Source organism: Peromyscus leucopus, chromosome 16_21 (assembly GCF_004664715.2).
Source record: "Peromyscus leucopus breed LL Stock chromosome 16_21, UCI_PerLeu_2.1, whole genome shotgun sequence".
NCBI classification, from domain to species: Eukaryota; Metazoa; Chordata; class Mammalia; order Rodentia; family Cricetidae; genus Peromyscus; species Peromyscus leucopus.
Window position 1 is genome coordinate 16,054,793 of NC_051084.1, and position 27,566 is coordinate 16,082,358.

Sequence of the window (27,566 nt, forward strand, 5' to 3'; positions counted from 1 at the left end):
GTACAGCACTCAATGGCTAATATTTTACATAGTACAAAGTCATGCAGTGTCTTATTAATGGCATTCTCTCTACCAGGGAATGCCTACTCCATTTCAAAGTCAGTATAGCTAAATGTTCTTCCAATTATTTTTATCATTTTAAAACATTAATTTTGGGTATCATTTTAAAAATTTGTTTTCTTTAAATGCATTACTGCTATTTTTTTTGTTTTTCAATGTTTCCCAGTTTAAGAATTTCATTCCATTTTTTTTTCTTAAGGGCTGTTTATTTATATATTTATTCATGTCAGTTTAAAGCAGTGCTTCTCAACCTTGGTGGTCACGGCTCCCTTTATGGGATCAAATGACCCTATCACAGTACTGGCCTAAGACTATTGGAAAGAGCAGATATTTATATTATAATTCGTAAGAGTAGCAAAAATATAGTTGTGAAGTAACAGTAAAAATAATTTTATAGTGGTGGTGGGTCACCACATCATGAGGAACTATATTAAAAGGTCACAGAAGCTGGGTGGCAGTGGCTCACGCCTTTAATCCCAGCACACGGGAGGCAGAGCCAGGTGGATCTTTGTGAGTTTGAGGCCAGCCTGGGCTACAGAGTGAGTTCCTGGAAAGGCACAAAGCTACACAGAGAAACCCTGTCTTGAAAAACCAAAGTAAGTAAATAAATAAATAAATAAATAAATAAATAAATAAATAAATAGAAAATAAAAGGTCACAGCATTAGGAAGTTTGAGAACCACTGGTTTAGATCAATGCCTTCTGTAGCTCAGGCTTGCCTCACACTGTCTGATTGAGGAATGCTTTGAACACCAAATCCTGCCTGTGCTGCCCAGTACTAGAAAGACAGTCCTCAACACCTTCTAGGCTAGGCCTCGACTGGTCTGTGGGAAGGAAAAATAGACCAGTGAACTTGGATAGATTTTATTGTGAATTTACAAATGAAGTGGGACCTGTGTAAAAATGAGTTCACTGACCAACTGTAAAGCAGGTGTAGTCACAGCACAGAGAGGGTTGGATTAGAAAGAGGGTGAAAGCTTTTCTGCTGTGACATTGAATGTGTAACAGCATGTGCACACATAGAACCCTGAGCCTTAGAAGAGGAACAGGAAATGCTCTGGGAGAATGTAAGATTTTACTAAACTACAAAATTCCCAGATTAGGGTCCTGTCTGATCATAGTGTGGCAGGACAAACCTGGGAGGGTTTTTGCTCTCTGAGTCATTTGATCTCTGCTCACCCAGTAGAGTAACTGCTAATGTCCTGAAGCCCAGCTGGGTGGTCCTGGCTAATGAGGGACTCTGGGAAGGCTTAGCAATCAGGAATACCAGTAGGAGGTAGTTTGTAGACTCTTTCCAGGATTCTCCCCTTGGTCTGCTGTAGGGAGCTGTAAGGAAGACCACAACCCATGCCATGGTGAGTGTGGGGGCCACTGTCCCCAGACCAGGAAAGGCAGGTTGACTAAGCTGTCAGAGCTGCTTGGACTGGGATGGACCATGAGCCAGACTGAGGTTCTCTTGGTCCTTGTGGTGACCCTTGGCCTCTGAGCTGTGTTGAGTGTGGATTCCCTGGGGAGGGGGAGGCTCTGCCTTCCTGGCATGGGAGACTATGAGCTTGTAATATCACTTCCTCATGCTATGTAATTGAGGCTTCCTTCATGCTATGTAGTTGAGAATTGCTTTGAATACCTAATCCTGCCTCTGCTGCCCAGTGCTGGGTAGATAGTGTCATAAGTCCTTCCAGTCTGGGCCTTGACTGGTCAGTGAGAAGGAAAAATAGACCAGTTAATGAGAGATCTCCAGTCTCTCTGGCTTTTAGTGGGGACTTATAAATGAAGAGGGACCTGTGCAAGAATTGAGCTCATAGACAAACTTTGAAGCTGGTAGAGTCACACTGCAGAAAAGGAGAAGCAGGACTGTGGTTGAGAGCTTTGCTACTTCATCAGTAGTTGAGATTAGCAAAGTGGAATTAGGTGATCAATTTTAGATGCTCCATAAATATCCTGATTAGCCGTTTCTTGGGGTCCACAGATCAGGGCAATCAAGAATCTGATTATTATGAAACCAAATTGCTATGGTTACAGTATTTCAACCAAAATAGTTCTGGGTAAAATGTTGTGGCCCTGCCTAACAACACTGCTATTTTTCTGCTTTTAGATGTACACCCTAAGATAAAAGGTTTTGAGATATCTTTGATGTGGGCTAATACAAATCCCAAGTCTCGCCGGGTGGTGGCGGTGCCGCACGCCTTTAATCCCAGCACTTGGGAGGCAGAGGCAGGTGGATCTCTGTGAGTTTGAGGCCAGCCTGGACTACAGAGGGAGTTCCAGAAAAGGCACAAAGCTACACAGAGAAACTCTGTCTCGAAACAACAACAACAACAACAAACAAACAAACAAACAAAAAACCAAATCCCTAGTCTCTGGAGCACATGGCCATAAAGCCTGTTTCAACTCTTCAAAATAATTTTTTGAGATTATAACTCCATCATATCTACATTCTCTTTCCTGTCTCCAAGGCCTGCCATCACCCCTCATTGTTGTCTAATTTGTGGCCTGTTTTTCTTTCTTTCATATCAGTCACACGGTAAGTTACTGTGTGTATGTGACCTGTATTTGGCTGCCAGACTCTCAGCTACAAGGCAATGGGTTTGCTGTACTGCACATTGACTGTGTAATGGAATGTGCACACAAAGGACCCTGTGCTTTGGACGAGGAACAGCATGTGGTCTACGAGAGTAGAAGAATGCCTCCTAAAATACAAACTTTCTAGACTAGGCCCCATTCTACTGGGCTGGGAGGGCAGAGCTGGAAGGACTATTCTGTCTGAGTCATTTGATCTCTGATCACCCAGTAGGGGAGCTGCTAATATTCTGAGGATTCTCCCCTTGGTCTGCTATAGCCAGCTGGGTAGCCCTAGCCAATGATGGACTCTGGAAGGCTTAGCAATGAGGAGTACTAGTTGCAGGTAGCTTTCAGGTTCTTTCCAGGATTCTCCTGAGATTCTGCTGTAGTGCATTGTAACGAAGACCACAAACTATACCATGGTGAGTATAGGGTGTTCAGAGTAGATCTGCTAAGCTGTTCTTTCTACTGGGATTTGGATGGACTATGAGCCAGACTGTGGTTCTGTTCATCCATGTGGTGACCTGGCCAGTCATCCTTGTTCTCTGAGCCTCACTGTGTATGAATTTCCTGGGGAGGGGGAGACTCTCCAGTCCTGGCATTGTAGGATGTGATGCCTGTGATATCATTGTCCAGTGTGAGCACACAGGCATGCTTTTGGTGTGCAATGGGAAGACAGATTGGAAAACTGTGGTCTTGTTTCTAGAAGTTCTGAATATTGCATTCCTCTTTCAGGTTTGTCTTAGAAGTGTTTCAAACAGTTTAGAAACTGATAGAAATATGGTGATGGTGATGTGGATTGCCTTTCAGCAATAGATGATTAGAATGTTTCTAATTTTCTGCTACCACCAGCCACAGTGGTGTGATTCAGTGAAGTTTAGTTTCAGGGGAAAACAGGAGTTTCTGAGCTGCAGAGGTTTCTCAGGTGTGCATGGTGTTGTGTGGGTGGATAGGGCAGAATCCACATCTTGTGCCATAATCCGTGTGACAGGAGGCAGATTTTAAATTATTCTTCTATGTTGTTTTGGGATTGGGCATCGGTGGGGCTGGGTTTACCTGAAAACACAAGGAGGCATAAGGGGCTGCAGAGCTATAGCAGGAGATCACCTCTGTTTGCTTCTGTCTTTGGAAGAAATATCAGTAGCTAGTGGATCAGAAATAACAGTTTAAGGGTCACTTGGAGTTAATTTTGTGAAAGTTGTGAAGTCTGTGTTTATTTAATTTCTGTACACATAGAATCATGGGTAGTTGGGTAACATTGGGCAAGATCACACTTTTCCTGGCTAAGTTTCCTTTGGTCTTTTGATTAATAGTTGACTATATTTTCCTTCCTTTGTTCTTGGCTTCTTCTCTCTATCCCCTTTATTCTTTTATCAATATTGTACACATCCTTGATTGTTGTAGTTTTGTGATAAGTATAGAAGTCATGTTATGTCAATATGTGTACTATTTTACATAATTCCAGGAATTCATCATTCTGAGTGCCTCCACTGTGAATGTAGCTTTGTAATCAGCTTTCCTCTTATAAATTGTTGGGCACTGTTGTTGGATTGTATTCATTTTATGCTGCAAATTTACCATAAACAACATCTTAATTTTGATGCAGCATGTTCCCAAGGATTACTTATTTGCTTCTTTATTTATTGAGGTTTTGTTGTTCTTATTGTTATCAATCTGTGAAAGACTTTTGGTTTATTGGATAAAATGTCTTGGCAGGTGGCTCAGCACATATTCTTTTTGGTGATGACCTGAGTTCAGATACCAACACTCGAGTTGAGAGGCTCATAACTATCTACTATTCCAGATCCTGCAAACACTCTCTCATGCACAAACACATGCAAAAAAATAGCAATACACTTGTTTTCAAAAGTGCTTTTGACTTATAAAGCAATTAGAGCAAACCAAGTTGCTTTAGGTGAACACTGATTCTTTAAAAGTCTGTTTTCTTGCATTTTGTTTTAAAAAGTTTTCATTTCCTCACTCGAATGCAGACTTACAGGCAACCTTCAATTATTGGAAACAAAATGTTGTCTAAGTGATCTTAACTGACATCCTTTTCTTTATTGTAAGAGAATGAAATCCTTTTAGTAGCCAAAACTATTTTCTACAAAGTTGAAACCTCAGAAGGCTTCAAATGAATCTCTCTGAATTTGGTGGAGCACCCTCACACAACTCATTTTCTTTTTCTCTTTCTTTCTTTCTTTCTTTCTTTCTTTCTTTCTTTCTTTCTTTCTTTCTTTCTTTCTTTCTTTCTTTCCTTCCTTCCTTCCTTCTTTCTTTCTTTCCTTCCTTCTTTCTTTCTTTCCTTCTTTCTGTCTGTCTGTCTTTCTTTCTTTCTCTCTTTCTTTCTTTTCTTTTTTTGGTTTTTCAAGCAGGGTTTCTCTGTGTAGCTTTGCAGCTTTCCTGGAACTCACTCTGTAACCCAGGCTAGCCTCGAACTCACAGAGATCTGCCCTCTCTCTTGATCTTAGAGAGTTGCCTCTGCCCATTTCAAAGCATATCTGTGTTTTCCAGTTGTTGCTGTCTTTATGTTTGGGTTTTAGCTGCTTCAGTGATTGGATATGATTAACACATTGGCTTTGGATCTTTAGAATCTTGTTGTATATTATTGTCTCTTTTTCCTTATTAGCTTCAGCTGTCAACATGTCATGGCCTAGAATCATCTGAGGGAACATCAGTTGAGAATGTGCCTAGATCAGAATATCTGATTGCTATATCTCAAAGGGATTATGTTGATTATGATTGATGTTTGAAGTCTCTTTGACTAAGTTGGCAATATCTCTAAGCAAGTGGGTCTGGGCTGGATGAGAGAGGTAGCTTAGCATGGCCAAGAGAATAAGCTAGGAAGCAATGTTCCCTCATGTTTTGCCTTCATTTATTAGCTTGAGTTTGTATCCTAAGCTCCCGAAAAGATGGACTGTGACCTAGGGATATCAATCAAGTAAACCTGTTCATTACCACAGTTCCTTTTGGTTAGAGAATTTAATCATAGCAAAAGAGAAGAAAGTTGGAACAAAAAGTGGTACCTCAAATGTGATTTTTCTTGCTGCAAAGGACTTGAAATTCTTAGGCCTGCCCTTACTATCATGAATGGAATTGTTTTGTTGTTGTTTTGTTATCTAGCCCAGGAGGCCACTGATTCATGGCAGGTTCTTCCTAGCTTCTGAGTGCTGGGGTTATATGACATGTGTTAGATCAGAAGAGCTAGGTTTACTGCTTCTTGTAGAGTTAGAAATGAAAGTGGTTCAGCCAATGAGAGCTATATAACAGAGTCTACAGAGCATGAGGGCATTTGGTCACATCCATTGTGCCATTCACACAATTCGGGGGATGATATGGGGGATTTAAAAACAAATATTCCAAGTGTGGAGTAATGGTAACCAAATTTGGCTGCTTGTCAGGAATGCAAGAAGAGCTTACTCCACCTTACTCAACATCATTTGAGTTACTGTGAATCATAGCTGTTAGGTTATGGATCCTAGGAAATGGAATTTTGAATAAAAATGATTTAATGTTGGTATTTGTAATTTGTAGCTCTAGAGACTTTCACAGAAGGAAGAACTCTCTACTTGGCATCACATGGAATCTCACAGTAGAGGGGTTCTTTGCTAGTACATGTATTCTGTATTTTTTAAAGTTTAAGGACTTCCCTGTCACCTGCCTATACCAATGGATGGTATTTTAATTTGTATGCATGGTAAATTGCCAACTTTGTCCTATGTTAAAGGTATCTAGTTAATGTTTAGCACTAGAGAAGTTTCAAACTGGTGTTAGCAACTGCATAGACCAGTGGATATAGTGAATTTTGGTAATTGTAGCCACTGTTGCTTTAGATAAAATTATTTTAAGCACTAAAATCTTCTCACTCATGAAGTTGACCTAAGATGGTTCAATAGTAAATCTAAGTTAGTTCTTGTATGTTTGACAAGCAATCACACATGACAGTATGATTGTACTGACTTTAGGTGCCAGCAATTATTTTAAAAAGTTTATTTACATGTATTTGTGAGATCTTGAGATGACTCATCAGATCAAAGGACATTGCTATACAAGGGTAATAAGCTTGTTCCTGGAAACTCATGGTAGAGAGAAACAAGTCCTGAAAGTTGTCCATTGGCCACTGCATATGAGGTCTAGCATTTATGTGTTCTCACACATCACAGAGACACATCACACACACACCTCCCTTTCTCACACACATATACAAATGCACACACAACATAAACATAAACACACACACGCACACACACGCACACACACACATCACACACACAAATATACAGGCACTACTCTGTAGATGTAATAGTCTTATTAAATAAGAAACACAGAGCCAAATGCAGAGTTAAAAGCTTAAGAGGTCAGAGCAGTAGGTAAGTGCTGCAGGCTGCAGGAATATATCATAAGAATTCAGCTGGTTATGGCAAAGTCACAACCTGGAGGGATCAGGGAATTCCTCCAGAGGAAGCCAAATCCCAAGGAGTTTTTGGTGTTACTTGGCTTGTTATATATCAGCTGTATTCTGTTATGAAAATCATGTGTGCCTTCATAGCTTTCCCAATTGACTTTTCCCTAAGAAGGGCTAACAGTATGGACTGATCACTCTCTGGACATACACATTCCAGGTATTTGGAGAACAGCCTCAGGAAAGGCTTTCTCTGGAATTAGATTATCTCCCTTAGCCACTTTCAAGGACTACAAGAAACACCACCCAGGTGGGTGCCCAACTTTCGAGGACTAACAATGATAACAGCCCACCTGCAAGTCTCCTGACTTAAATTCCACAAGGAGACACCGTCCAGGGGGGCGCCCAACTTCCGAGGACTAACAATGATAACAGCCCACATACAAGTCTCCTGACTTATGGTAAATTTAAGTAATAGCTTTATACAATTTAGCTCGGACCCTCCCTTTATATACCGGGACTTCCAGGGCATAGGGAGGAGAAGAGAAAAGAGAATGGAAGAACTAGATAGGTAAGAACTTGAGAGGAACGAACTGAGATGGGGAAGATCCAGGCTGAAGGGCTAAAAGAGAGGACTAGAGGAACGAGATGGAAGATGAGGAAGAGCCACATGGGGAAGAACAAGATGAGGAAGAGCCAGATGAGAGAGAAGAAGACGAGAGAGGAGCTGATAGGGGAAAGAACTAGATAGATGAGAACCTAGAAGGGACAGAACTAGATGAAGGAATTAAGATAGAACCTAGAGGGGACAGTAGATAAATATAGAGAGAAATCAGGCAAGAAAGGAGCTAGACATGAGAACAGAACTGAAGCTGTATATAAAGGATGTTATGCTAGAGGAATTAAAGCAAGTGGACGATAGAGCTCTGTGTGCTGAGATTCTAGTTCCTGAAATAGTCCTCACTGTTAGTAGTTCTCTCTCCTGAGCCCCTGGGATGTAAAATATTAAGGCTGGTCCCTCTAATATTATACAAGAGGTAAGAGCTGATACTTAAATACCTTCCTTACCCTTTGCTGCTGCTGTTGTCTTTCCCATCCAAAAGAGACCTACTTTCCTGTGTATCTGTCTTTTTATTGACTTTCTGTTTCTTCCTTCTCATTGGTTGTAAACCCAACCACATGACCTCCTCATCACTGCCTGTCTATACAGACCTCCAGGTCTTCTATGGTTGGTATTGAGATTAAAGGTGTGTGTCTCCATGCTGGCTGTATCCTTGAACACACAGAAATCTGCCTGTCATGTAACAGGGATTAAAGGTGTGCACCATCACCACCCAGCTTCTGCTATGGCTTGCTATTAACTCTGACCCCCAGGCAACTTTATTTATTAACATACAAATAAAATCACATTTCAGTACAAATAAAATATCACCATATTTCCTCCTTTCTATTTTAATAAAAATAAAAAAGGAAAAACTTTATAACTAATATAAGAAAAACTATATACAAAAGTACAATAAGTATATATTATATATACAAGCAATAAATACCTAAACAATGTCTAGTTTGTTTGCATTTGACAAATACAGAGAAAATAATTCCATTATCTATCCTATTATGTTAAGTCAAAAATGTACCTGATTCACTTTCTATCCTACCTTATATTACTAACAGAACTATCTTATAATGTCTTTCAAATTTATACTCTTACACCTCTTTAGTGAGTTTCTTTTCTGAAATTCTTAACAAGGAAAACTATAACTATCTAATCTTCAAATATAAATAACCTATCTTCAACTCCCTCAGAGGCCCAAGAAGGAAATAATATTACCTAATAAAAAATAAAAACAGGAAGTGCATACAAGCAGCTTCCAAAAAAAAATGTGAGTTAACAGAAACAGCCAACTGCCTGGACAGTCACCCAAGGTTTCTCCGCAGTGTTGCAGCATCATCTTCAGCCTATAGGCTTAGCGTATCTGGCAGACTCATTTGTGAAGTAGGATGTACACAAGGTCAACAGTTCAACCTCACATTTGGTGAGAGCAGTGCATGAGCCAGAAATACATGAGTTCCACTAGTGTCATATTATGATTCAGGATTTTAAATTCTGTAAATTGTTGATGTTTTTTGAATTCAGCTGTCCATTCTTCTTGGCTGTGTATGTGTGGCCTCATCTTGGCATCCCATTCTTCTCCACATCCCTCTATTAAATGCCAGTCTGCCACTGAGAGGTGTGAGCTTAGTTACTCTTGAAGAATAACTGTTTCAGCTGCTGTTCCACTGCACATCAGAAGTCATCAGTCCACTGTCTGTTCAGCTACCTTCGAAAAAAAGGGCACGGTACCTTTTCCAGATTGCAAAGGCCACTTCAGGGATGGTGCCATATTGTCCTGGCCTCAGAAGATGCCTTTCGATAAAGCCACAACCATACTTGTCTTGGCAAGAGTTGATAGTCCCTTTTTTTGTATCCTGTGTGTCCATTTTGTCCTGTTTGTCAGCAGTTGATTCGAGGATACTTTGTTGTCCAGTGGCTAACTTTTGCCACAATGAAAGTTAACTCCAATTGCAGTTTCTTCAATGCCCATATTTTCTCTGAAGTAGATTGATACTGCCAGGAGTCAACATGTCTCATAGTCATAACAAAAAAGAAAAATTTTCTAAGTTATTAAAACATTTTAAATGCCATATTCTGTAGATCTCTGAAGGGTTTGAAGATGACCTGTCTATCTAAAATATATCCTCTCAATCTTGAAAACATACCTAATATGACTACAAGTTTGAGTGTAATGTCTAACTACTAACTTTCATTTCTTTATATCCTAATAGTTGGTAATAATAACATTCAAGGATCAGCAAATTGCATTACATTGCTAAATGAATGGTATAAGTACAATATCTTGAACAAGATTAGAAATATATGTATGGCATTTTCTAACAATATCAATCTCAATATATATAATTTTTATACAATATAAAAAAGCCAATCCAATGTAAAGTATTTAAAACTAGTAATTGTCCTTTTTAAAAAAAAAAAAAAACAAGAACTTTAAATCTAATCTTCATTGCTTAGCCCTTTTCCTAACCCTTAACAACAACTTGTAACCAACCCTCCTAAACAATGAAAATTATCCCAGACCCAAAACCTATTAAAAGACCAAAAAACCACCGACCCGCACCACCTCTTTGAGAATGTGGGTGTCGTATTCCTAAAATTGCTTCTTGCTGGATATGGGCAAAAGTATCTTTATTCTGAAAAGAAAAATTTTGGGTTAATTGTCAAATTCTAGGAAAGGTAGCTATATCCATTGTTGTCCAGTTTGAGCATAATGCCAAAGTTCAAGGCTTATCTCAAGTCCTTGTTCAAGTAGTCTTTGAACCTGGATCATCTCAGCTAGCCATCTCATAATTGCTCTGACCAGTTTGTAGCCCAAGCTGATCTGTAGGTGATCTTTGTCAGCTTAGTGATATTATTATTGTCCACGTGAAATTGTTGTTGTGGGGCCCCATCATCTTCCTGGAGACTTCAGTTGATGTTGGGCCTGGCCATGATTTCCTGCAGAAAACTGATAAGAGTCTCAAACAAAAAGATATGTATAGGCAGCTAACTGAAGCCTTTTTGATTTTTTAGAATTAGTATTCTATATGACCATTATTATCTTAACAAAGTTTAAAATATATATATAGTAAATTTTGATATAAAATTCATACTTTAAGAAAAATTTAAAGAATCAGGATAGAATCAAAGAATTGAGATTAGTAGTAATAGAATAGTCCTTTAATTAATTTGGTTTTTCTCCTGTCCCATATCAGAAGATGGCTCTTTCTTCTGGCATGATACAGGGAGTTTGCATTTTCCTTTTAACAGCATGCTTGAGTTTAAAGAAGGAGAGAGCCATTCTCCAACTCCAAAGCCAGCTTTAAATTTTATTTGAACTGGGACTACAAGAAGACCAATAGTGTCAAATTTCTTTAGAGAAGAGGACAAACAAACATTTAGGAAGACTTATGAAATTTTGTAGATGATATACCAATAGGCCATTTTACTCTTTTTCTTAGAACAGATGATTTGTCCTTTTTCTTCAGTTGTTTCATTTGTCCAGTGTTTTTCAGATTCCTTAGCCCTCATTCTCCTAAAAGACAAAAACAAAAACCTTTCCCCAAGACTAATTTTGGGGAGGTTCCCTTTTGGCAAGTTATAGCTGATTAAATGAAAAGGCATGTGTTAATGGTCTAAGTTAGTTTAAATTGGGTGGTCATGCTGGTTAATGAACTATCACCTCTTCCGATTAAGAGGTCTCTCTTGTTCAAATCGAACCTTTATCAATTTTGATGGTATCCACAGCTTATCTTCTATTGTAGAAACAAAAGCAAAACCTCGTCCCCAATATAACACATATCCTGGTTTCCATTCTGAGGTCAGCACATCCTTAAAGTATATAGGCTGATTTAATTCTGTAGTTTTTTCTAATATCCAATGTCTCTCTGCAGCTGTTGTTCCTTTCTCATTAGCATTGAGAAAATTCAAAGTTAATAGAGCATTATGCAGTCTATTTCTGGGGGGTTTTGTTACCCCTTTCTGTTTATTTAGCATATCCTTTAGAGTTCTGTTTGATCTTTCTATAACTGCTTGGCCTGTAGGATTATGTGGTATACCTATAATATGCTTTATATTGTAATAAGCAAAAAACTGTTTTATTTTAACAGAGACATATGATGGAGCATTGTCAGTTTTAATTTGTGCAGGTATACCCATGATGGCCATAACTTCTAGCAAATGAGTGATTACAGAGTCAGCTTTTTCAGAACTCAAAGAAGTTGCCCATTGAAGTCCTGAAGTCCTGAATAAGTATTAGTGGTATAGTGTACACATTTCAATTTCCCAAATTCTGCAAAGTGAAACACATCCATCTGCCAGATTTCATTCCTCTGAGTACCCTTTGGGTTACATCCTGCTGGTAATGGCATCTGATTGTCAAAGGAACAAGTAGGACATTTCCTTACAATTTCCTTGACTTGTTGCCAAGTTATGGAAAAATCCTTTTTTTTAAAGATTTATTTATTTATTTTTATTTATTATGTATAAAATGTTCTGCCTACATGCATGCTTGTAGGCCAGAAGAGGGCACCAGATCTCACTACAGATGGTTGTGAGCCACCATGTGGTTGCTGGGAATTAAACTCAGGACCTCTGGAAGAACAGCCAGTGCTCTTAACTGCTAAGCCATCTCTCCATCCTGGAAAATCCTTTTTTAAACCTTTACTATTGACATGATGTTTTTTTTATGAAACTCTGAGGCCTCCAGCACATTTCCTATCAATAATTTATCAATCTCATCATTACCTTGTGCCTGGCAGACCTGTATGGGGTCGGTTGTGAGTTATTTATAAAGGATGATTCCTATTCCTGATTGTATCTTGTAACTGAATAAATATTGAAGTTAATTCTGACTCATCAGGAATAAATTCTGCAGTCTCAATATGTAATACCACTCTTTCAGCATACTGAGAGTCAGTAACTAAGTGGAGAAGTTCTGAAAAATCCATTAATACCAACAGAATAGCATACAATTTCGATTTTTGAACTGAATTATAAGGACTTTGAACCACTTTACTTAAATTTTCTGATTTGTAACCTGCCTTTCCTTGTTTGTTTGCATCTGTATAAAATGTATGAACTCCAGATATGGGTTTTTCCTGTACAATTCAAGGCAAAATCCAATCAGCTCTCTTTATAAGATCAATTCTATTACTTTTGTGATATTTGCTGTTAATTTCTCCCAAAAAATTACTGCAAGCTCTTTGCCAAGGTTCACTTTCTGTCCATAATTTTTCAGTGTCCTCCTTAGTTAAAGGTATGACAATTTCTGCTGGGTCTATTCCTGCTAATTGACGAAGTCTCAATTTTCCTTTCAAAATTAAGTCAGATTTTTTCCACATAGGTTTTTAATTTTTTATTCAGTTTATTTGGTAAAAATAGCCATTCCAATATAAAATCTCCCCTCTGCATTAATATTTCTGTAGGAGAATGCCTAGAGGGTAAAATAAGCAAAATGCAATCCAGCTTTGGATAGATATGATCCACGTTTCCTTCATGTACTCTCTTTTCTACCAAGACCAATTCTTTCTCAGCTTCAGGTAATAATTCTCTTGGACTATTTAAGTCCTTGTCACCTTCTAAGGTTTTGAAAAAATTATTCAGTTCATCATTTTTTACCCCAAGAATAGTTTATAGATTAGTAATGTCTCCAAATAATCTTTGAAAGTCAGTAAGAGTCTGTAATTGATCTCTCCTAGTTTGCACCTTTTGGGGTCTAATTTTTTGTAGACCTATTTTATGTCCTAAATAATAAAATCTCCTCTTTGTATCTTTTCAGGAGCAATTTGTAATCCCCAGCAAAGCAAAATTTTCTTTACTTCTTCAAACATTCTTTCTAAAGCATCTGCATTTCAGTCAGCTAGAAAATATCATCTATATAATGATAAATTATAGATTTAGGAAATATTTTATGTATCACTTCCAATGGCTGTTGTACAAAATATTGGCACAGGGTTGGACTACTCAACATTCCCTGTGGGAGGACCCTCCATTGATATCTCTTAACCAGTTGAGAATTATTAAAAGTAGGCACTGTGAAAGCAAATCTTTCTCTGTCTTTTTCTTGTAAGGGTATTGAAATGAAACAGTCTTTTAAATCAATAACACAGTAGGCAAAGGAATTCCAGATTGTAGAGAGCCCATTGGCTGAATTATTTTGTTGATTGCTCTAAGGTCTGTTACCATTCTCCATTTACCAGATTTCTTTTTAATAACAAATACAGGAGAATTCCAAGGGCTGGTTGATTCTTCAATATGCTGAGCATTTAACTGTTCTTCTACCAGCTCTTCTAAAGCCTGGAGTTTCTCTGTTGTTAGAGGTCATTGATGAACCCATACAGTCTTGTCTGTTAACCATTTTAAAGGTAGAGCTTTTGGTGTCTTTGGAAGATCATCAGATGTTATGCCCTGTTCTTGTATAATATGGATGGCTGGTGAGCACTCATTAGAATAATACCTTCTAATATTTCTCTCAGAAACATGTGCAAATTATGATTTGTTTCTGAAGTTGGAAGAATGTTAATCTGAGTATTCCATTGTTGCAACAGGTCTCGACCCCACAGGTTCATAGCTATGTTAGCCATATATGGTTTTAATTTTCCTGTCTGTCCTTCTGGACCTATACTTTCAAGCCATCTTGCACTCTGTTTCACTTGAGATAATGTTCCAATTCCTAACAGCTGAATGTTTACCTCCTCAAGAGGCCAAGTTGGATGCCAAAATTCTGGTGCAATTATGGTCATGTCAGCACCTATGTCTACCAGACCAGACAACAAAACACCATTTATTTTTATTTTTAATTTTGGTCTTTGTTCATTTATAGAACAAAAAAAATTTCTTTATGTTTTCTCCTGAATTTTCTGTTCTCTCTGTCTCAGCTGTTTCATTACCCTGAGCAGCCTGGTTTATTCCAATAGGCATTTGGTTATTTAATTGCTCTGAGTAGGGGTTTCCTCTATGACTACAGGGAAGGTCTAAACTGGATTTGCTGTGGGGGGCTGCCTGAGGCCCCTCTGAGAGTTTCCTGAAGGCAAAGTATTACCTTACCTGTCCCTTGTTGATCTACATTGGTTGGTCCAGTGTTTTCCCTTACCACACCTTCTGTATACTCCAGAAGGAGGGGCATTCTATTGCCATTGTTCCTTGGAGAAACATTGTTGCTAGGAATGCTCTGTTTACAGTCCCTTTTCAAATGTCCTTTCTTTCCACATCCAAAACATCTGACATTCCTCAAACCTCTTGAAATTGCTTCTCCTATCCACATATCATCATGGTCATGAGCCTCAATATTAAGCATGTCTCTAATTCAATCTTCCAGGGTACAGATCTTGCCTTTAACGGCCTGATTATTCTTTTGTATGCTGCATTTGCATTCTCAAAAACCAAAGATTCAATTATTATCTTGCTAGCTTCTGAATTTGGGACCATTGTCTTTACTGCTGAAGTCAGTCTTTGTAAGAAATCCATAAAGGATTCTTTTGGGTCCTGTATAACATTTGTAAATGACTCAGTTTTCTTTCCTGGTTCCTAAACTCTGTCCCATGCATTCAAGGCTGCCATTCAACATAGAATTAGGGTTTGGATATCATATAAACATTGTGTTTGTATTGCAGCATATTGGCCTTCTCCAACAAGCTGATCCTGGGAGATTTGTATACCTTTAGCCCTCCATTGATTTTTCTGTTTTTGGCTTCCTCTTTGAACCACATTTGCCACTGCAGCTGTGCCCCAGTTTCCAGAACAGCATTTAACAGCTCTCACCAGTCCTGTGGTATAATCTTATTATAAGTTGACCACAAGTTTAACATTTTCTTTACAAATGGGAAATGTATGCCATAAGATACTATTGCCTCCTTAAACCTTTGCAAATCTAACATTTCAATTGGAGTCCAAATATTTTGTGCATTCACTTGACCAGGTAGCTGCTGTATGGTTACCAGATAAATTGAGGGTGATTGTGTGAAAACAGGCTTTCTTTCTGTAACCTTATAATCCAATCCTGAAACAATTTCACAGTTAATTTCTTCTGTCTGAATCTGAATTTCTCTGTAATTCATTTTAACAGGTTTAATAGGTTTTTCTAAAACTTCTATCCTGGCACTTAAATTGACTATCTTTTAAAATAGTAAAATAAGGATAAGGAAAGTAATAATGTGCATAATCCCATCAACATTAATATTCTCACATAGTTGTTCCATTTTCAGACTGCCCAAAATTTTATCAAAGTCCAATTTTCTTCTAATGTACACATAAAACCCATTTTTTTTAAATGTGGAAAACATTTTTCTCTTTTAAATAGTTTTTTCCTTTAAAATATCTAATATCTTAATTGACTTACCATGTCTGTGTAGAACAGTAGAAATCTGAGGGAATTTCAAAACAGCTACCTAGTGTCCGAGGTGGGAATCCAAAAAGAGAGAGACAGAGACAGAGACAGAGAGACAGAGAGAGGCAGAGAGAGAGAGTTAGAGAGAGAAAGGAAAGAAAGACAGCATAGACACATGTTCTGGCTTGACCTGAGTTGAGCCTGGGCTCTGGCTTCCTTAAGCTCCCGCCACGTGAGTTGGCATTTCGGCCGCAAGCAGCTCTATCTGTAGATGCGCTTAGCTGCTGCAATTAGCAGTAGCTCTGGCAGGCCTGAGTTGTTTGTGGCACCAACTTTTTTTTAAGCCTGAGCTGCTTGAGTTGTCAATCTAGCTGCAAGTAGCTCCAGCTGTGGGTAACAGCTTGTAGTTATGGTTGGTTGGGCCTGGAGCCTAGGCCGAGCTGGCCCAAGCTGGGGAGCCAGGGAGCCAGTGGGCTGCCAAGCTGCCAAGCTGAGCCAAGTGTTTTTTAATGAATTCTTGCCATGTTGGGTGCCAAATTAAATAAGAAACACAGAGCCAAATGCAGAGTTAAAAGCCCAAGAGGTCAGAGCAGTAGCTAAGTGCTGATACTAAAAAACCTTTCTTACCCTTTGCTGCTGCTGTCGTCCTTCCCCTCTGAAAGAGACCTACTTCCTGAGTATCTGTCTTTTTATTGACTTTCTGTTCTTCCTTCTCATTGGTTGTAAACCCAACCACATGACCTCCTCATCACTGCCTGTCTATATAGACCTCCAGGTCTTCTATGGTTGGTATTGAGATTAAAGGCTGTATCCTTGAACACACAGAGATCTGCCTGTCATGTGATAGGGATTAAAGGTGTACACCATCACCACCCGGCTTCTGCTATGGCTTGCTATTAGCTCTGACCCCCAGGCAACTTTATTAACATACAAGTAAAATCACATTTCAGTACAAATAAAATATCACCATACTACTCAATCGCAAAGACACACAAACACAAATACACACATACACACAAATTAATGCACAAACATAAAGACACACACAAACACAAATAGACACACATCATATAAACCACACACAACACATACACATACACACAGATACACACATCACATAAACACACACACATACACACACACACACACACACACACACACACACACACACACATATACCCACAAAGAAACTTTCAGAAACAATATTAGTATTTAAATAACACTTAGGATATGTGTGTTGAATAAATTTATACAGGACTGGATTTTTTTCTTCAATTTGTTAATTTTTATTTGTATGCCATAACAACATGGTCTGAAAAGTTCTGACCTCATAGAACTAGTCTTTTCTGGTAGTCATAAAATAAATATTTGTAAGTATGATACTTGGAATACTGTGACTACTATTAGGAGAGGATGCATAAAATATTTTTGCAATTAATATTAGTAGTTTTGAAGAATCATTTTAATCTTTATCAGTACCATAAAAGGTTGTGACTGTTGGAGACACTGAAATTTTAAAGAATCTTTAGGCTTATGTAATAGAGGACTTTAATATTTTGATGTAATAAAAGTAGACTTTGTTTGATTCAGTTTGGTTTTTTGAAACATTCTTTATATGTAGTTTTGGCTGTCCTGGAAATTGCATGTAGACCAGGCTTGTTGTCCCAGTCCCACCACTGGGAGCCTTATGTGATTATACAAGATGGCTAGTTCAGCCTCCATATTCTTAATTAGTAGCAGTCCTCACTGGGGCCACCCTTATAGATTCTAGGAAGTTTGCACTGCATTGTTTCCACATGTCCTGCTAAAAGCTCCCCTACTCCAGTCAGCTCTCCCTGTCTTTTCTCCTTCTCTCCCTTCCTTACTCAGCTGACACTTTTTGTTCCCATCCCCACCTGCCTCCAGTGCACCCACAGTTCTATTTCCTCTTCCCAGAGAGATCTGTGCATCTACCCTAGAGCTATTCTTGTTATTTAGACTCTCTGCATCTATGGATTATTCTGTGATTAACTGTGATTGAACTTTACTTAACTACTAATATCCACTTATAAGTGAGTGCATACATATCATGTTTGTCTATATGCTTCTGGGCTGCCTCACTCAGGATAATAAAGAACTCAAGAAACTAGGCAACAACAAACCAAATAATTCAATTGTAGTGGTGTACACCCCTAGACAGAATTGTCAGTAGAGGAATCTAAAGTAGCCAAGAAACACTTGAAATTTCCAAGATCTGTAGCCATCTGGGAAATTCAAATGAAGACTACTTTGAGATTTCATCTGACACCTGTCAGAATGGTTAAGATCAATAACACAAATGACAGCTAATGCTGGTAAGAACATGGAGCTAGGGGATTTATTGCTGTCACAACTGCAAACTTGTACAGCCACTGTGGAAGTCAATATGCAAATCTCAGAAAATTAGGAGTCAATCTACCTCAAGACCCAGCTATACCACTCTTGGGTATATACCCAAAAGATGCTCCTCCATCCTACCACAAAGAAACTTGCTCAACTATGTTCATAGTAGCTTTATTCGTAATAGCCAGGAATTGTTATGTCTGTGAGAGATTGTGTTGATTGATGATTGATGTGGAGGCTCACCACATAGAGTGTCAATATCCCTAAGAAAGCAGGCCTGGGCTAGGAAAGGGAGCTATTCAAACATGAGACAATGACTAGGCAAGAGAGAAAGCTAGGAAACAATCTTGCCCATGGATTTTGCCTTTAACTTTTAGCTTGAGTGTGTTCTGACACAATCAGCCAAATAAACAAATTCATCACCTGAGATGTTTTTAATTAGAGGATTTAATCACAGCAGGATAAAAGCAAGTTAGAACAAAAAATATGGAACAATAAAATTATTTTGTTGCTAGGAAGAACCTGGGAATGTTGTCTTTTGGAAGAATGTGAAAGATATCAAAACTTTAGGTGGCCAAAACCATAGAAAGTTGTACATAGAACTTAGTTGGCTGTTTTTTTAGGACCAGCAAGATTGGACTGTTAAGAGTAATGGCAGAGAGTGGAGATTAAGGTCATAGATTTCAGTTGGAAATAGGTAGACTCCATAAAAAATTAAACTAAACATTATTTGTATCATATTTTTGCTCCAAAATCTTTTTTATTCTGTCCATACCATGGAAATTCAGTAAGGTGGAATTAAAAAATTATGAGCTAATTCCTTAAGTGGAATATTGATTCTGTTGGATGTTTATTACTGATGACTCATTTAGGTCTACCGTGAAAAGAAAACAAGTGGGGCAGAAATAAATGAAAATAAAAAAGTAGTTTCAGATGGCAGTTAAGTGCTGAAACAGACAAGAATTTTGAAAGTTTATCACTATTATAGAAAAAGCCCTTGGTATGGAATGGAAGCCTAGCAAGGTGCTCTAAGGGTATAAGTCCATCCAGCTAAATCTTCAGTTTATGGAAGGAGTAAGCAAAGTCATTCCTAGTTCCAGGAAGCAAGCTCATATAAAACCTGCTACACCTGTGGTCCAAATGTGTTAGTGTCCATCCCAATTAAGAAATCAAACTTTGAGCTGGGTGGTGGTGGCACATGCCTTTAATCCCAGCACTCAGGAGGCAGAGGCAGGCAGATCTCTGTGAGTTCAAGGCCAGCCTGGTCTACAGAGTGAGTTCCAGGACAGGCTCCAAAGCTACATAGAGAAACGCTGTCTCAGAAAAAAAAAAAAAAAAACTACAAGAAATCAAACTTTGCAGGATCACCCATCATGTGCTGTTCCTGGAAACACGAAAGAATCCAAATTTAAGATCATGAATTCTTAGGCTGTGGTTACAGGTCAGCATTGTTGCCGGGATCTATGTTTGGCAGTCAGAAACCCAGGAAGGACACTGTGAGAATTCACTGCATGAAGCTGTGAAGATTGAAGCCTCTTCTTTTTTTTTTTTTTTTTTTTTTTTGTTGTTGTTGTTGTTGTTGTTGTTTTTTACTCTATTTTTTGGGGGCCTGCCACCCAGCTCTGAAGTAAATCACACACATGGAGGCTTATACTTTCTTATAAGTGCCTGGTTGTAAGTTGTTTCTAGGCAGCTTTTTTTTTAGTTTAATTTTTTCCTGATAATTCAGAATTAACTTTATTATTTGTACAACTACAATAGGCAATCCGAGAAAGAAATTGCCCACTTTATATTTCCCACATTCAATATCTTACTAGGTTTAGGCTGCTCTTCTTAACTTAAATTATCTCATCTACCTTTTGCCTCTGGGCTTTTATCTTCCTCTATTCTGTATACCTTTCTTTATTTCTTGCTCTGTGGCTTTCTGTGTAGCTGGGTGGCTAGCCCCTAGTGTCCTCTTTTTTTTCTTACTCCTTATTTTTTCCTCACAGATTTCTCCTCCCACTTATTGTCTCTGCCTACTAGCACCACTTGTCCTTTCCTGACAAATTATTGGCTGTTGGGCTCTTTATTATACCAATCAATTATTTTGGACAGGCTTTAGAAGTATCACAATGTCACAGAGTTAAACAAATGTAACATAAAAGAATGCAACATATCTTTGCATCATTAAAACAAAAGTTCCCAGCATAAACAAATATAGCACATCTTAAAATCATTTTCCACAACAGTCTGGGTTGCATTTTGATACCACAAGATGTTGAGATACCTAAGCTATGAGATGTCTTCTATGGAGACCTAGCTGTATATAGGGAGTTGAAGTAACCAGAGAGATGTATGAGAAGTTGCATGTATAAGGCCAGCTAAGCCCTTTGAAACTGACACCCTATGTATCTGAGACAGAGATACAGGATTTAATGTTTGTCATGTTGTGCTTCAGTCTTGTCTTGGTCCAGTCTTCACTCGATATATCTCCATTTCTCTCTTTTGGAATATGAATGGTATTCTGTACTATTGTATATTAGAAAAATTTAACTTGATTTCTGATTTTATAACATGTCACTGTCAAGATATTGTTTTGAGTATCAGAAGAAACAATATTTGAACAAGGTAAGGGATGTTGCAAACTATGAGTATCATTGTGGCAACTAAATGCATTTTCTTCTTGGATGATCATGAGCCTAAAGTGACCTGGGTCAGAATAGAGTTGATTTAAAACCTCCCAGGTAGGATGATATATTTGAAATATGTCTCTCTTTGGTGACTTTCTTTCAGTTGTTTGTAAAGCCTCTACTAGGAGGAGCCTTTCTGGATGAAATTCCTCATTGGGAATATGATATGAATCTCTATAGCCTCAACCCCTTTCCTGTTCTTTGTGTCTACTATGTTGTGGTTGAAACTAAGCCAGTTTCCTTTCTGTACTGTCAAGCCTTCAGCACCATTATAGACTCTATCTGTAAATCACATAAGATACAGTAGAAGCAATTGTCATTCAGTGCTAAGGCAGTTTGGTAGCCTGCTGTTTTAATTATTTTGCTTGTTTGTTTTTGAAAACAAGGTTTGTCTGTGTAGCCCTGGGTGTCCTGAAAGTATACTTCTGTACACTAGGCTGACTTTGAACTCAGAGATCCCCTTTACTCTGGCTCCCAAGTCATGGGATTAATGGTGGGCCAATATTCCTAGCTTTATTTGTTTTTATATTATTGGGTGATGGGCCTGGAATGTAGGTTTTGGTACATGTCAAGCATAGGCTGTGGGTACCTGGTCATCACAGTGATCAAAAGATGATCACAGAAATTCTGAACTTGGAGTAATGAATTGTTGTGATCCTCCATGTAAGTACTGGCAATTGAGCCCACCTATATGCAAAACCAGTAAGAGCTCTGTACTACTGAGCCATCTCTCCTGCCCTGTGTTGATTATTTATGATCAACATTTATATTGCTAAGGTTTTTATCTGTTCGTTTGTAACTGTTTAAACCCACAGTGCCTTTTGGTAAATTTTGATGTTACAGTTTAAATTGGGGTACTTCAGGTTTCTGGAAGATGAATACAGAACTAGTGTGACTGCCTAACACTTTGTAGGAACTTCAGTTAAAACATCCAAGTTCTTTCTAACTTTTTTATTTGTTTGATTGACTTTTGCATGGGAGACGAGGTCTTAATATGTACTTCTAGCTGTCATAGACATGAATGCATAGAGTAGGCTGTAATTCAACTCGGGGTATCTGCCTCTGCCTTCTGAGTGTTGGGGTTAAAGGCATGAGCCAATACATCCAGTTTGTCCATTTTATTTTTCTTTTTTGTAGTAATTGTGCATAAATTTCTCTCATGTATACTCTGCACTATTGATCGGTTTACTTGTCTCTCTATGTTTGATAATAGGCATTTCTCTTGTAAGATGATATCCTATTCAAAGGGTACAGAAATGACAGAAGTGAACCTACTATTCAGTTTTCTTCTAAAATGATTAGGTGATTACATTATAATGGCAATGCCATGAATTAAGTGTGGGGAGCATCAGAATTATATGATTATATTGTCAAATAATACATTAACAATGGTAGTATCATGCTCTCTTTTGTACACATGTATGGAATATTTTAGAGTGCAGTGACCTATGATGATGTACATGTTGACTTCACTTGGGAAGAGTGGAATTTGCTGGATCCTTCCCAGAAGAATCTCTACAAATATGTGATGCTGGAGACCTACAGGAATCTCATTACTATAGGTAACACTGAATTTTCTCTATGTTTTAAAATAAGGTGACAACTGTTTCTTGGTTTATTAATACCCTTCTATAATTTCATTGAGAAAGAACAAGAATGAGATGAAAAAAATCAGGCATGTTTCTAAGGTTCACTGAAGATTTTAACTAAAATTTTGCACAGTTCTCAATAATATAACCTATTTTTATTATAATATATTTTAGGATACAGTTGGAAAGACCATAATATTGAAGAACATTGTCAAAGTTCTAGAAGACATGAAAGGTAATTTTCATATGCAAGATGATACAAATGTGCCTCTGAAGAAATTATAATGTGTCCTGGAAGTTTTAAAACAGAAGCAACAGTATAAATTAGCATAGCTTAAAATGCATAATAATTATTAAATTCTCACAAAACCATACACCTCAATTTCAGGTAGGTGAATTTCATTTGCAAGGCATTCTTTTAAGAAAGAAGTCAAGGAAGCAATGCCTAAAAAGATATCACCATTTGAATCATAGCACTATGAGAGCTATGCTATAAAACTATCAATCCATTTATTTCATATCATTCATGTTACAAAAGGTATGCACAGTGAAGAGGTGATAAGTATATCTTCAAAGCTGTCTAATAAGCGAATAGTCCATAGTAAAGAAGTCTAACTAATATACTTGTGAATGTGCTGTTTAGTGAGAGGGGCAGTTAGAATCAAGAGTCAAGTAAAAAAAAAAAAAAAAAAACACCTTAATTCTTATACCACAAGTCTATGAGTACAAAAAGTTAGACTGTGTGAATTGAATGTGGAAAACTTTTATTGGTTATTATTCCTTTACTATGTATATCATATGTCACTCTGAATACAAGTCAAATGTGCATAGGGCTATGGAAAGACATAATATACCTCTCTCTCAGAACAATTAGAAGATATGTAGCAATCCTGACATTGTGTATACTTATTGAATTCGATTCAAATATACAAATAATTGCTTTTCCAGGTTCATTGTTAATGCATAAAGAAACTTACAGTGCAGGAAAGTCCTATCAGTATTAGGAATGTGTAAAAACTTCTGTTTGTCCTAGTTCATTTAGCAAATGTAGTCTGATTTACAGTATAGGAAAATTTATTAATGCAATAAACGTGCTAAAACTCTGATTTTTTTTCCAGTTCTTTTTAAATATGTGAATAATCTCATATAGAAAAAAGATACTGTAAATGTGAACCATGTAATAAAGGATCTTACCATCACAGGTATTTTCCAAGATGCAAAACAACTCTTAAAGAAAAGGAGTAACATGAGTGTGAACACAATGATAAAACCTTAAGATCTAATTCCTCTTTATAATTGGACCAAATTGTAAAATTAACTCATACAGATATAAAGATTAAACAGAATATTGTATGATGTAATGCTTTTACATGTGCCATTATTTTTGCAGGAAAGAAAGAAGTCAAACTGGAGAGAAACCTTCAATATATACTCAATGTGTTAAAGCCTTTGCACATCTTAGTACTCTTCAAATGCATGAAAAAACACACACTAAAGTGAAGCCCTATGAATGCAATCAGTGTGGTAAAGCCTTTGCATGCATCAGTAATCTTCAAATGCATCAAAGAACACATATTGGAGAGAAACCCTATGAATGTAATCAGTGTGGTAAGGCCTTTGCACAACACAGTACTCTTAAAATGCATAAAAGAACGCATACTGGAGAGAAACCCTATGAATGTAATCAGTGTGATAAAGCCTTTGCACAACTCAGTCATCTTCAAATGCATCAAAGGACACATACTGGAGAGAAACCCTATGAATGTAATCAGTGTGGTAAAGCCTTTGCATATGTCAGTAATCTTCAAATGCATCAAAGAACACATACTGGAGAGAAACCCTATGAATGTACTCAGTGTGATAAAGCCTTTGCACAACACAGTCATCTTCAAATGCATGAAAGAACACATACTGGAGAGAAACCCTATGAATGTACTCAGTGTGATAAAGCCTTTGCACGACATAGTCATCTTCAAAGGCATAAAAGAACACATACTGGAGAGAAACCCTACGAATGTAATCAGTGTGGAAAAGCCTTTGTATGTCACAGTCATCTTCAAATGCATAAAAGAACACATACTGGAGAAAAACCCTATGAATGTACTCAGTGTGATAAAGCCTTTGCACAACACAGTCATCTTCAAAGGCATAAACGAATACATACTGGAGAGAAACCTTATGAATGTAATCAGTGTGGTAAAGCCTTTGTATGTTATAGTCATCTTCAAAAGCATAAAAGAACACATACTGGAGAGAAACCCCATGAATGTAATCAGTGTGGTAAAGCCTTTGCACAACACAGTCATCTTCAAATGCATAAAAGAACACATACTGGAGAGAAACCCTATGAGTGCAATGAATGTGGTAAAGCCTTTGCATGTCACAAAAGTTTTCAAAGTCATAAAAGAACACATACTGGAGAGAAACCCTATGAATGTAATCAATGTAACAAAGCCTATGCATGTCAAAAAAGTCTTCAAATGCATAAGATAACGCATACTGGAGAGAAACCCTATGAATGTAATCAGTGTGCTAAAGCCTTTGCATATGTCAGTAGTCTACAAATGCATCAAAGAACACATACTGGAGAGAAACCCTATGAATGTAATCAGTGTAGTAAAGCCTTTGCACAACACAGTCATCTACAAAGGCATAAACGAACACATACTAGAGAGAAACACTATGAATGTAATCAGTGTGGTAAAGCCTTTACATGTATGAGTAATCTTAAAAATCATGAGAAAAAGTCATACTGCAAAGAAACCCTATAAATATAGTCAGTGTGGTAAAGTTTTGTACTTTATACAGGAGTAAAACTTTTTGTGTGTAATCAATCTGTTAAAGCCTTTCCATATCACAATAGTTTTTGACTATCTGAAAAAGATATTGTTGGCATCTTATTATAAATTATTTGGTAAGATCTTTATCCAATACACTTATAATCAGTTACACAGGAGTGTGTATTCTGTAGAAAAATATTTGACAATGTAAACAATCTGTTCAACATTTTGATGCCCATTTTTACATTGCTTACACCAGAAAACTCATGGAACAAATGAACTTAGGAATTTATGAAAGCTTATGTATGGGATAAAAGGGCCAGACACAGAAACACACCCTGACCATGAAAATAGAGCCAGTGAAAGACACACCCCTTGGCCCCGAAATCAGAGCTAAAACCACACTTTGACCCTGAAACAAGAGACAAAGAAACACTTTGTCCCTGAACCAAGAACCAGTGATAGAAACACCCTGACCCTGAAACTAGACCCAAAATGTTAAAAGGAGCCAGTGAAAGAAACACACTTTGAAGCTGAAACCAGAACCCAGGAAACACTCTACCCTTGACCAACAAAGCACCAAACCAACCAACCCCTGAGCTTGAAACCAACCAATGCCTGAGCATGAAATACAGCCAATCTTTGAGCTTGTTCAAGCCCTGTGCCTGTTCATTTGGCAGCTGCCTTTTACCACCCTGGCAGAGGCAGTGGCTCTCCTGGATTCCTTTCTTCCAAATAAGTCTCTTGAATGAGTTTTGGGTGAAGACCTTTCACTGAAGCAGTTCAGAATCTCACTATTGGCTTGGATCAGAGAAACAATGGACACCTCTGCTGTCAAACTCCCTTAAAGGAGCACAGCAGAAGTAACAACTTTTCACTAGAGACTGCTGCATTTCTGCAGCCATTTTCCTCTTACTTGAGTGAAGCAGAGAAGTAACAATTTTGGCTGGAGCTGAGGAGAAATGGACATCTCTGATGGGACACTCCCTAGTAGAGCAGAGCAGAGAAGCAATTGACAGCTTTGCTGAGAAACTTCCTTAGGGTAGTGGGGCAGAGCAGCAATGGGCATCTCTGCTGGGTAACTCTCTTAGTGTAGTGTCACAGAACCCAGCTGTAATGGCTCCCTTTTGGAGAGGAGCAGGATTACTGCATTCTGCAGGAATATCATTCCTTACTGGAACACAGCTTCATGTATAACCTGACTTCCCAACAGTCAGGGTACCTTTCTCCTCACAGCAGTAGGTATCCAGGATATCTTCCCTTCAAAACTGTAGGTATGGCCTGATTTCCAACAGTCAGAGTATCTTTCTCTTCAGAGCTGTAGGTATCCAGGAGACCTTCCTTTGACAGCTATAGGTATAGCATGACAATGATAATCAGGATACCTTTCCCACCAGAGCTTTAACACTTGCACTATGAATATAAACAATAATGTAACCCTTTTAGATTCTATACTTCTCTTCAATTACATGAAATAACTAATTCAGGTATAAACCTTTATGAATTTGTGTTAGCTCCTTTTTTGTTGTGATATAATGTCTAGGTCAGCTTATAAATGAGTTTAATTTGGCCCTTGGTTCCAGAGGGATATAGGAACACCACGAAAGTGGCATGGCAACAGTGTCAGACACGGCAGCTAAAGCAGGAAGGTAAGAACTCACATCTTTAACCTGCAGCATGAAGCAGAGAGTGGGAACTAGAAATAGTGTGTAGATGTAAATTCTCAAAGCCTACCCCCAGTGACATATTTCCTCTAGCAGGGCAGCATCTCCTAAATACTTCCAAATGAAACCACTAACTTAGAAGGATTGATTTCTCAGATTTCATGCCTAAATGTTGCTTTTTTGTTATATGAACCAATTCATGGTGAAGAAAAACTCTGTAAGTAAGCCATTAGATACCTGAACACCTGTGGTACAGGAGTGAATGCTTACATGAGAAAATCATTCATGAATGTAAAATTGTTTAAGAGTTGTTTTATTTGTAATTATGTGATGTCATTGTGTATTTATGTGGGTGTGTGAATGTGCATGCTCATTCCTGGGAACTTTAGACCCTTGGATTTTCTTGTAGCAGGAAATAAGGGAAGTTGTCAAAAATTGGGCCTTGGTCCTGGGAATGAACATTTCTTAACTGCCCAGCCATGTCTCTAGTACTGTTAATATTTTAAAGCCTATTTTTGTCATTTTGAAGTCAGGAAGTAGGGACAAACATGCAAG

General features: G+C 37.9%; 1 pseudogene; it reads left to right on the top strand.

The window, feature by feature from the left end:
- LOC114688155 overlaps positions 1-26,099 on the top strand; it is a 29,631-nt pseudogene extending 3,532 nt beyond the window's left edge.
- The last annotated feature ends 1,467 nt before the right edge of the window (positions 26,100-27,566 follow it).